Source organism: Myotis daubentonii, chromosome 8 (assembly GCF_963259705.1).
Source record: "Myotis daubentonii chromosome 8, mMyoDau2.1, whole genome shotgun sequence".
NCBI classification, from domain to species: Eukaryota; Metazoa; Chordata; class Mammalia; order Chiroptera; family Vespertilionidae; genus Myotis; species Myotis daubentonii.
Window position 1 is genome coordinate 16,721,690 of NC_081847.1, and position 12,580 is coordinate 16,734,269.

Below are 12,580 nucleotides of genomic sequence, written 5' to 3' on the forward strand. Positions count from 1 at the left end.
GAATAACAACTAAATCGCTTGTTTAAAAATACTCATTCATTTAACAAATATTTCTTGAGAATCTTGAAACAGTTGAGCTCTATTTTTGATGCTGGGGGAATAGCAGTGATACCCCTGCACGAAGACCTCTTACCTTGAAGAAGTTTGTAATATAGTTGTATGAATCAGGTGATGAATAAGTATGCAAAATACTGAAGATGTCAGATGGTGATAAGTGGAGTGGAAAGGACAAAGCAGGGCAAAGAGTGAGGTGGAGTAAGGTTGGAAGCGGCAGCTTTAAATGGAGTGGACAGGCAGGTAACATTTGAGCTGAGTCTGGAGAAAGGGGAGAGGGAGCCATTTGCACCTCTTGGGAAAGAGGCATTCAGACAGAGGGGATGGCATGTGCACAAACCTTGAGATGGGAATGTGCCTGATCCATTAGAGCTGCAGCTAGAGGCTGGGGTGGCCAGGAACGGGCCGCTGTGGGGATTTGAGAGGGGAATGATACAATATGAATTCCTTTTCAGCATCATCACTTGGGCAGCTGAGGTGAGAATAGGCTGGGGGCAAGGGGCAGGGGATTTGAGGGGTGGGGGGCTGAGAGACAGTGCAGGTGGAAAGGCAGGGCAAATGCAGGAATAAATCTCCATCCGTGCTGGGAATATCTGAGGGTGCTCATCTTAGAAGGAGGAGTAATGGAAGGGACTTCTCTGACAGCTGCCCAGAGGAGCAATTCAGAAAGAGCCAAGGGCTCCATCATACGGGAACACATCCCACAAAAGCATCTTTGCATTTGGTGATTCTAGTCCACGTACATGGCCAAAGAGGGTGAGACACTGAAAGTCCAGCTGAATCTGATTTAAAAATAGCCAAAGACCTAAGCAGACACCTCATCACAAAAGATGTACAGATGGCAGATAAGCATATGCAAAGATGCTCTACATCATATATCATCAGAGAAATGCAAAAATTTTTAAAAAGGGGATACCATTTCGCACCTATGAAAAGGACCACAATGTAGCACCCTGACAACACCAAGTGCTGGCGAGGATGTGGAGCAACAGAGCTCTCCTGATTGCTGGTGGGATGCAGAATGGTACAGCCACTTTGGAGGGCAGTTTGGCAATTTCTCACAAAACTAAACATATTCTTACCATATGACACAGCAATCACACTCCTTGGTATTTACCCAAAAGAGTTGAAAATGGGCCCACACAAACCTGCACACAGGTGTTTATAGCAGCTTTATTCATAGTTGCTAAAACTTGGACACAACCAAGATGTCCTTCACTTAGAATGATTACATAAACTTGATGGGTAAATATACAGTGGTACATCCAGACAATGGAATATTATTCAGCACTAAAAAGGAATGATCTACCAAGCTATGAAAAGACCTGGAGGAACAAAATTACCTGGTTAAAGACGCCAACTGAAAAGGCTGCATGCTGTTTGGTTGTAACTATATAACATTCTGGGAAAGGCAAAACTATGGAGACAGTAAGGGATGGTGGTTGCTAGGGGCTGGAAGGAAGCTGCTCTGGGCTGGGCATTCACCCTGTTTCACTGGCATGAAAGCCCTTCAAGGGTGTGATATAAAGCTTACAGGCTCTAGCTGGATAGTTCAGTTGGGTAAAGCATCGTCTCAATACACCAAGGTGTGGGTTTGATCCCTGATCAGGGCACATACAAGCATCAACCAATAAATGCATAAATAAGTGGAACAACAAATTAATGTTCCTTTCTCTCTCTCTCTCTCTCTCTCTCTCTCTCTCTCTCTCTCTCTCTCTCTCTCAAATTAGTAAATAAAAACTTTTAAAAAAGCAACAGTATACAGATAATGTGATTAATTTTCCACTCACCCTACTCAGTGCTCACCAGTCCTTGGTGGGGAGGGGTAAACCCAGCTGGTTCCAATGAGAACTTTCCTTTGGGATTTATTTCCCTCTGGCCAGTCACACTAAAGTTCTCTGGTGGAGACCAGGGCAGATCGGAAACTATGCCCTAAATGGAGCATCTATTCCAGTGCTCAACCTGTTATGGGGTGGGGCCACAACATTAGTAACAAAGAAACAGAATTTCTGGAGGATGAGGCCCAGAAATCAGGATTTTAAAAAGATTCCCAGGTGATTCTAATGTGCAGCCAAGGTTGAGAACCACTGATCTACTCAATAAATTCTGGTAATCCATTCAATGGAGTTTTACACAGCCATTTAAAATAATGGCTATGATGACTATGCAGCTGTGTAAAAAATGCTTTGGGGAAAAATAAGACAATACAGAATTGAGTACATGCCACAGCCATCAATAATACACATTTTAAGAAAATCGACAAGAAAAAATAGTGAGAAGTACATGATAAGTACTAAAATAATAAAAGTATGTAAGGATCATATATAACTGTTATCACTACGAGTGTATTTTATTTTCAAAATTGTTTTAAAATTCTAGCTTTTTGAGTTCTTCTTTGCTAGGAAAGGAAGTCTGGCTTCTGAAAATAGTTTCAGAGAGTTTAAATGTCAGAGACTCTGGACAGCTAAGTTGGTCTGCTCTGTCTCCTGTGTCTGGAAGCTAAGACTCAAGTGCCGACGTGGGAGGCCAGTGTTTGAGTCACACTCTCCCTTTCAAGGTTCCTGAGAACAATATAACAATTTCCTGGCAGTAACCACTAGCAGTCAGCAAATTAAATTGACAAAGATACATGATACTGTCTTTCCTCCTTTCTTCTTCGTCTTCCGAAATTTAGTCAAACAGGAATTCCAAAGGTCACCTTTCTTGCCACGTGATGTTAATACCCTTCTAACAACCTCAGACACCTCTCTGAAAATTTAATGAAGGAGCAACCCCTGCTAACAAATGTCAAGGGAGGAAATTAAGGTTGTGAGTTTTAGTTAGAAGGTGGGGTAAAAAATATGACTTGTAAATGTTCCACTAAATGTTTAAGATACTTAAGTCCACATCTTTATGCCTATGCAAATGCTGCCACTTACTTCCAAATAGTTCAATGTATGTTTTTGGTGAAGCGATTTATATAAAATCACTCAGGACCTCAATTTTTCCTTCTGTAAGAATTTCTTAAAATTGCTATCCTAGCCCTAACCGGTTTGGCTCAGTGGATGGAGTGTTGGCCTGAGGACTGAAGGGTCCCGGGTTCGATTCCAGTCAAGGGCATGTACCTTGGTTGTGGGCACGTCCCCAGTGGGGGGTGTGCAGAAGGCAGCTGATCAATGTTTCTAACTCTCTATCCCTCTCCCTTCCTCTCTGTACAAAATCAATAAAAATATATATTTTTTAAAAAAATTGCTATCCTAAAAGACTGCTAGTAGTACTACAATGCAAGCTGTGGAGTATTCGCATACCAAAGGATTCTTGATCTACTAAACAAGTTGCATTTAAAGAATGATTGGATTTATGAATCTTTATTTTCTAGATTAATATCTAATAATGTTACCAGATGGAGTCTGGGCCCAGAGCAAGTCTGCCTTGGGCCCTCCGTTTGTGTGTGGTTCTTAACTTTGTGCAGGAAAGATTTCACAATATGAGTCCAAGTGATTTTGAGAATATGTTTATTAAAGCTGGGGACAGTGAAACAAAGGGAGGGCTTATGGTAGAAGAATCAACAGGAGAGAGCCTAGGCAGGGCTGCTTTGGTTCTCTAAGAAATAAAAGTTACAGAGACAGGAGTGAGCTCACTGGGACATCAGAGAAAAAGGGAGATGTGTTCAGGAGGTTAGCTCAGGACGAGCTGCTGCTGCCTGCTGCTCCCCAGGTTGCAAGTCTTGGGCGGACCCTTAGAGCTTAGGTGAAAAGAGCAGAGATACAGGTGTAGGCATGCTCTAGCAAGAGTGTGCTGTGCATTTTTTGTCTTGAGGCTTATCTTTCTTTGGCTGGCAGAATCCTAGGGGAGGTCTCAGGGGAGGGTCTTAACAGAATATTCATTAGCTTTTCAGGTGTGTCCTTCAATATGTTGATTCATCAAAATGTGCATACAGAGGGGTCAGGGGGTATTTTATGATTAGTTTTATTTTTCAAGAATGTCATTAAAGAAAGACCAGGATGGAGGCTGGTCTGCCCCAAGACGGTCTGGAATGTATAAGCCATTTGCTCCTAAATGTTCTTGGTTAGGGAAGATAAAACCTTGTGATTAATTAGCTGACTGTAAATTGCTCAAATTGTTTGGCCTTGCTTCATTGTTTTGTCTCAGTTTTCCTTATTCCACTTGCCAAGGAATTTTCCCAGCTTCTTACTATCCTGCCACAATAAGACACTCCCATGTAGCAATTGTGGAGTTTTTAGGGCTATTTCTCTTTCCTACCTCCCTTTCTAGCTGACTAAAAATTAAAATAATCATTAGTCACTTGTGTGCATGCTACTGTATTTCTCATTACACTTAAATGATTGAGATTATTTAACAGGCAAACATTTCTCTTAATTTTTAGTCAGTGAAAATGCAATTAGTCACATTCTCCAATATATTCCTCTTGTCCTTCCTTTCCTGCTTTGCTTTTGTTACTTTGCCATTGTCCTCTTGCAAATGGGAGTATGGGAAAACCACACCAATATTCAGGGGGCAATATAATGAGGCTCTATCATTAATTAATGCTCTAATTAATGCTCTAGTGGTTGTTGTTAATGTTCTTCCAATAAACTGCTGCATCCCATTTCCATAGCCATGACCACTCTCTTTGACATAGCTGTTGTGTGGCTCTGCTTCTGGCCTTATAAAAAGTGGACCCCAGTGTAGGTTGGCATATGCCTGTGGTTGCAATAATCTCCTGACCTTTCTACACAAGTTGCATAGTTCCTGAGCCAAGTTGGCTTGTCCTTCCTTTCCTCCTTCTCTGATTCTGAAATTGGCTGGCATGCAGATGATTTGTGACTTGGATTAAACATTTCTAAGAGTTGTCTGTGACAAGATTAGATGACTCAATGGCTACCTCTGTACCCCGGCTATGCCATTGAGAACCTAACCATGGCACTGTTGTAACCTTGGTGTAACTGCCCACCCCTCAATCTGAGCCCAACACAATCTTTCTTAGTCTTTCTCCTGTCTAAGTGATGACCCAACTCTAGGCAGAAATATTCTAGATATTTAAACCAAACACTAAACACTTCTTCAAAAAATAGACACATAAACCCACATCTTCACCAATCTATATATATAAAAGCCTAAGCTACCCGCTGACCAGCCTGTAGCTGTGATGTGCACTGACCACCAGGGGACAGACACTCAATGAAGGAGTGGAAACTGCAGGCATGGAAACATGGAACAGATTGATGAATCTCAGAGAGAAGGCGGGAGGGAGGAGGATGGGAAGAGATTAACCAAAGATCTTATATGCTTACTAGAGGCCCGGTACACAGGTTCCTCTGCCTGGCCTGTGGGGATTGGGCAGAAACTGGCTCTTTGACATCCCCCGAGGGATCTTGGATTGCAAGAGGACTCAGGCCAGGCCGAGGGACCCCACCTGGATTTGTGCTGCAGGTCTCTAGTTTGTATATCATAAACACAGCAGAAACTGTACAGGCACATCCAATGTGCAAATGATCCCATTTATTCTGACAGTGGACATTTATAAATTATAAAAAGTGGAAACTAAATTGTTTCTCAATAACATACTGGTTCTAGCACAGCCATTTGCTTGCAGCAACACTTACCACAAGATTTGAAATATCCAGATGCTTGTCAGGGAAAGAATTTGATGCCTCTGTTTTTAAGTAATTTGCCAATGTAGAGGGGGGAAAACATTTTTCTCAACCCCCCTAGTGTGCCTGGCTGAGTCTGAAAATTAAACTGACAAAGACAGATGATCAGGAGAAAAGCATATAAATTTATTTAATATAATTTTTATGTGACACAGCAGCCTTCATAAGAAAATGAAGACCTGAAGAAACAGTTAGACCTGAGTGTTCTTATGTGAGGTTTGATGAAGAGTGGGCAGACATTGAGGAACTTGACAGGTTAAAGAATAAGAGATAAAGCGTAGTACATCAGGGGAGACCTAGCAAGTCCTGTGTGTTCAGATTCTTCTCTGCATCCCTTTGTCTTCAGAGATAAGGATGTTCTTTCACCCAAGTGTGGGGAGGGCACCTCTTATGTGAGAGTTTTCTCGAATGCCTTCATTCAAGAAGCCAAGGTGCCATATTTTGGGTTAGCATGACCTGAACCCCATCACCAGTTAAAACTAATGTTACGTTGACTCAGTTGTTCTCTGGAGTATAGATTTGATGGGGGAAAGGGTTTTATTGAAGTATCAAAAAGAGTACACATCTCAAGATTATAATAGTTTATTGAATTTCTCAAGCTGAGCATTCTTTTTTAAAAAATATATTTTTATTTATTTCAGAGAGGGAGAGAGAGAGAGAAACATCAATGATGAGAGAGATTAATTAATTGGCTGCATGCCTCCCACTAGGGATTGAGTTCACAACCCGGGCATGTGCCCTGACCAGGAATTGAACCGTGACCTCCTGATTCATAGGTTGATGCTCAATCATTGAGTCACGCCAGCCGGGCTCAAAATGAGCATTCTTATAACCAGCATCCAGATAAAAAATCAGAACATTCCAGTCCCTCAAACCCTCCCTCAAACTTCCTCAGACACTACCCTCCAGCATGGGTAACTATACCTTTTAAAGCACAGATTACTTTTCCTATGTTCGCACTTTGTGAGTATGGCTTCTTTCACTCAACATCATACTTGTGATATTTACATGGTTGCATGAAGTTGTAGGTCATTCACTTTTATTGTAGTCAAGATTTTCATTTCCATAATGTGACTAGCCCACAAATCATGCTACTATTGCTGGGAATTCAGTTGTTTTGTTTTGGCTGTTACAAATAGTTCTGCTATGCTATGAATGACATTGTGGCATATGTCCTTTGGTGCACATGTATGCTCATTTCTAATGAGTATACCTAGACTAGAGAGTAATTGTGGATCCTAGAGAATGTATGCATTTGGCTTTAGCTGATATTGCCAAACTGTTTCCAAAGTGGCGTTGTGCCAATTTACACTTCCACCAGCAGCGCATGAGAGTTCCAGTTATTCCACAGTGTCGCCAACATTTGGCATTATCTATGTTTTTCATTTTAGCCCTCTGATGGCGCCTGTAATTTGCATTTCCCTGATGACTAATTCACTTGAGCACCTCTGATATGTTCATTGACCATTTGGATATACCTTAGAAAATCGATTTTTAATATTTTCAAGGAATATTTTACATGCACAATGTAAAATAAATAGAGCCCTGGCCAGTAGGTTTGAGTATCGTCCCATTTACTGAAAAGTGATGGGTTTGACTACCGGTCAGGGCACATACCCAGATTGCAGGTTCGATCCCAGGTCAGGGCAAGAGCAGGCGGTAGCCAATCAATGTTTCTCTCTCACATCAATGTTTCTCTCCTCTCTTCCCACCCCCCCATCTCTCTCCTCTCTTTCCCTCTTTCTCTCCCTCTCTCCCTTCCTCTCTCTAAAATCAACAAAAATACATACATACATAGAAAAACATTGTCCATTAAAAAATAAAAATACAAAACTAACTTTTCACCCTCACTTAACTTTTCATCCAGATGTACAAACACAAGTGAACATTAGTTTCCTGGGTGGGAAACAATCTCACTTAGATGGGTTAATGAAGGGACTTCTACAGTGGTGCAGGTAGGATTAGCCTGGGATGGAAAAGCATCCAGGGACCCACAGCAGTGAGGAGACATAGCACCCCAGATATAAATAGGCAAAGGGGAGGAGAGGTGTATCAGGAACCAGTGAGAACTGCTCCAGGGAAGAGGGCCTGTTGGCAGGAGCCAGTAGTTGTGGAGAAATACAGCCACTGCAGAAAACATTGCCTGGAGAATAGAGGAAATGGGAAAGAAATGTCTCGCCTCTCTCCTGCCCTCCCTGCCCTCCTCTCCTCTGCTGGTACTTGTCATTGGCAAATCCAACCTGAGTCCAGAGAACAAGGGAGCCTGGATGGGGCAACCCAGGGCACAGAGTGGGACAGCAAGGAGAGTAGAGTGGACCTGCGGGGATAGAGGTGGAACAAACACGTTAACCATCACATGAGAACACTGCAGTGTGATGGGAAGAACACAGTACCAAAGCCTTGGACTCCATCACTCATTAGCTCTGTGTTTTTGAGAAGAGAAATAACCTCTCTGAGCCTCACTATCCTCACCTGCAAAGGGAAGGTTTGCCTAAACCAGTGGTTCTCAACCTTCTGGCCCTTTAAATACAGTTCCTCTTGTTGTGACCCAACCATAAAATTATTTTCGTTGCTACTTCATAACTGTAATGTTGCTACTGTTATGAATCATAATGTAAATATCTGATATGCAGGATGGTCTTAGGAAACCCCTCTGAAAGGGTCGTTCGACTGCCAAAGGGGTCGCGACCCACTGGAGGCCCTAAACTGTCTGTAAAATTTCTTTCAGTCCCAAGATTGAATTTTGTGAAAGTTGTTGTTACTCATTGAGTAGCTACTGCCATCTTTATCAGGATGAGCTAGCCAAGTCCCCAACCACTTCCTAGTCACTAGTCACAGTGATGGAGAACCTATGACACACGTGTCAGAGGCGACACACGACTCATTATTTTGGTTGATTTTTCATTGTTAAATGGCATTTAAATATATAAAATAAATATCAAAAATATAAGTCTTTGTTTTACTATGGTTGCAAATATCAAAAAATTTCTATATGTGACACGGCACCAGAGTTAAGTTAGGGTTTTTCAAAATGCTGACACACTGAGCTCAAAAGGTTCGCCATCACTGTGACCTAGTGTGTTATACAGTGACTATAAGCATTTGGGTTTGCAAACGATGGCCTAAGTTTTCTGGGTAAAGAAGGTGAAGGCATTAGCTAAATAACATATATGCAGCCCTAGCCGGTTTGACTCAAGGGATAGAGCATCAGCCTGTGGACTGAAGAGTCCCGGATTTGATTCCGGTCAAGGGCACATACCTGGGTAGTGGGCTTGATCCCAGTAGGGGGCATGCAGGGGGCAGCTGATCAATGATTCGTCTCATCATTGATGTTTCTATCTCTCTCTCCCTCTCCCTTCCTTTATGAAATAAATAAAAAATAATAATAAAAAATAAAGAACATATATGCATATCTCATGGACACAGACAATAGTTTAGTGAAGGCCAAGGGAGAAGCAGGCAGGGGGTAGGTAGAGGTGAACAAAGAGGTGAGGAAGGGGGACACCTGCAATTATGGCAACATTAAAAATTTGTAATAATAAAAAAAAGATCTCAATCAAAAATCCCTCCTGGGTAAGTTGTATATTTCCAGCTATAACTATTTCCTCTTTCAGTAAAGAAGTACCCCAGTAGGAAATACTTGACACAACTACTCTGGGTTTCAGAAGCCCCACCTTTTCCTGCAGAAAGCAGTCTAGCTGCAGGGCAGGTCCCTTGGGAATGATTGAAGTGACATAAAGCATAGGGTAGCTCTAAAGGCATTGAGGATAGGGTAAGGCAGAGGTCCACACGTTCATGCTAACGAAATATGAAGTATTAAAAACACCACTGCAAAATATAGCAAGAGCTGTGAAAACCTGAAACATGCACATCCTATGATCCAGATTTCTTCTAGATATTTCCCCTAAAGAAGTTCTCCAAGAGGTGTGTGTGCTTTACTTAAGCTAACGTGGATTGGGGTTCTACCACTTATTATCTACTTATTACTTCCCTCCTTATTACCTATCCTGTGTGATCAGAATGTATTAGTAGATTAATGATTTATTTTGATGCTGTATTCACAGAGATTATTCTTTAAGCTTCAGTGACCGGCTTGATGTCTGCAGCCTATTGGAGTGTTTTTGTTTCCAGTCATGCCATCAGAGAAATTCAATACCAGGAATTATTGTCTAACAAATAGAGGGCCGAAGGGAAATCCGGAGGGCTAACTACACCAGCCAATTACTCCACAGATTGCAGACGACCTTGGGTAACCTTGCTCACTGCTCTTATTTCTCTTATCTGTGCAGGCAGCTCTTTGCCCCAGATCTTGAGGTCACTTTCATTTATAAAAAAACCTCAGGAGAGCCTTAGTTCGTTCTGTGTTTCAGAACAGATGAATACCTTTTGACTATCTAAGGTGGATATCTTATTCTTTTATCAACTGCATTGGAGTTGTTGGTATAAGAAATAGCTGGTCAGACATCAACCCATAGAAGTTGTTTCTTACATGAGGCTGCAGTTAAATTGCCTTTAAAAAAATATGTTTTAATTGATTTCAGAAGGGAAGGGAGAGAGAGAGATAGAAACATCAATGAGAGAGAATTATCTGTTGGCTGCCTCCTGCACACCCACTACTGGGGATCGAGCCCGCAACTGCAATGGGGCATGTGCCTTGACTGGGAATCAAACTATGACCTCCTAGTTCATAGGTTGATGCTCAACCACTGAGTCACATCGGCCAAGCTAAATTGGCTTCTTTTTTTAACATATATTTTTATTGATTTTAAAGAGGAAGGGAGAGGGAGAGAGAGCTAGAAACCTCAATGATGAGAAAGAATCATTGATTGGCTGCCTCCTTCATATCCCCTACTGGGGATTGAGCCCACAACCCAGGCATATACCCTTGATCAGAATCAAACCTGGGACCCTTCAGTACCCAGGCTGATCTATCCATTGAGCAGAACCAGCTAGAGCTAAATTGGCTTTTATAGCCTCAGGAAAGTCAATGAATTTATGTGATGAAAATTTTATTTATTCATGTAGCTTTTCATCTGTCTTTTAGGTTAGAGGTGAAAATGCAACCTGTTTTAATAGTCAATGACTAGAGAGCACTGCTAAAATTACAAGTAGAATTACTCAAAATTATTATGATATTGCACAACATTACTTTTTTGTTGACAACTTGAGATTGTGGTATTTTTAGAGCAAATCAATCCAGATATGGAATTTCAGCTTATTTTCAACTCTTCAATTTAGCCTAGTTATCAAGGTTTTTTACTTAAGCTAATTTGAGTTGGGGTTCTAGCCTTAATTATCAAGGTGTTTTTCATTTTTTAACAAGAATTTATATAGTTTAAGAAGTGAAAAACATGACAACATGGGTGGATTTCACAGATATAATGCTAAGCAAAAGAAGTCAAACAAAAAGACTATATACTATAGGATTCAGTGAGGAAGAAGTTCAAGGACAGACAAAACTGATCTATATTGATAGAATAATGGCTACTTCTGGGAGTTAGGAGAGGACAGGAGACAGTCTTCTGCTTCAGCTATTCTTTATTTTGGTGGTTTCATATTTTTGCCCTTTATTGTACATGTTATAATTAAAAATAAATAAGTAAAGTAAAAAAAAAATTCTCCTTTACTTCCTTCCCCTCTCTAAATATCAATTTTGACAAATCTACAAAAAGCTCTGGTTTAGTCCCCAGTCAGAGCATATACCCAGGTTGCAGGTTCAATCCCAGTTGGGGTGCATCCAGGAGGCAACTGATCTCTCTCTCCTTCTCCTTCTTTCTCTAAATATCAATTTTTTTTAATCTAAAAATTTTTTTTAATTGAACAAAGCACCACCTAGCTCACAGTGTTAGTTTGAAGCAGTGATGGCGAACCTTTTGAGCTCGGTGTGCCAGCATTTTGAAAAACCCTAACTTAACTCTGGTGCCGTGTCACATATGGAAATTGTTTGATATTTGCAACCATAGTAAAACAAAGACTTATATTTTTGATATTTATTTTATATATTTAAATGCCATTTAACAAAGAAAAATCAACCAAAAAAATGAGTTCGCGTGTCACCTCTGACACGTGTATCATAGGTTCGCCATCACTGGTTTAAAGACTACTATTTTACAAATAATCCATCTATGATTTAGAATTATTCATCATATTTTAGTGGCTATGAAAACAAAGAAAGACAAATGATCTGTATTTATGATTTAGGTCAGCGGTTCTCAACCTGTGGGTCGCGACCCCTTTGGCAGTCGAACGACCTTTTCACAGGGGTTGTCTAAGACCATCCTGCATATCAGATATTTACATTACGATTCATGACAGTAGCAACATTACAGTTATGAAATAACAATGAAAATAATTTTATGGTTGGGTCACAACATGAGGAACTGTATTTAAAGGGCCAAAAGGTTGAGAACCACTGATTTAGGTAATTAAAAAACAATTTGTTTTATATAAGTCTCTCAGAATGAACAATAATGAAGAAGCATAATCATTTACTAAACCTGATTCATTTATCTATCCAGTAATCTCAAGTTTTGATATTACTGTTTAATATTTAGATATCAATGATTTGGGTAATATAGAATGTTCTATGATGCTATATATTTTAATTACCTTATTGTCAATAATATCCATATCTAATTACAAATAATCATCCTGTAATATTTGGTTGTATGTATTTGCTCAGATATTACCTTGTGAGAAACAGGTTCATTAACATTTTTCTTTTAATATGTTTTCAAAGATTTTTACATAGTTTTCTACAAAACATCAGCTGTGTTGCTAAAAATGAATCTATCTCTTGCTGCATTCTACTGGTTGTTGGATGGAAACAAATGTTGACAAATTACTAAATTAATCTTGAAGCTATAATTATTGTCATTTCTTTTGCAGCCATC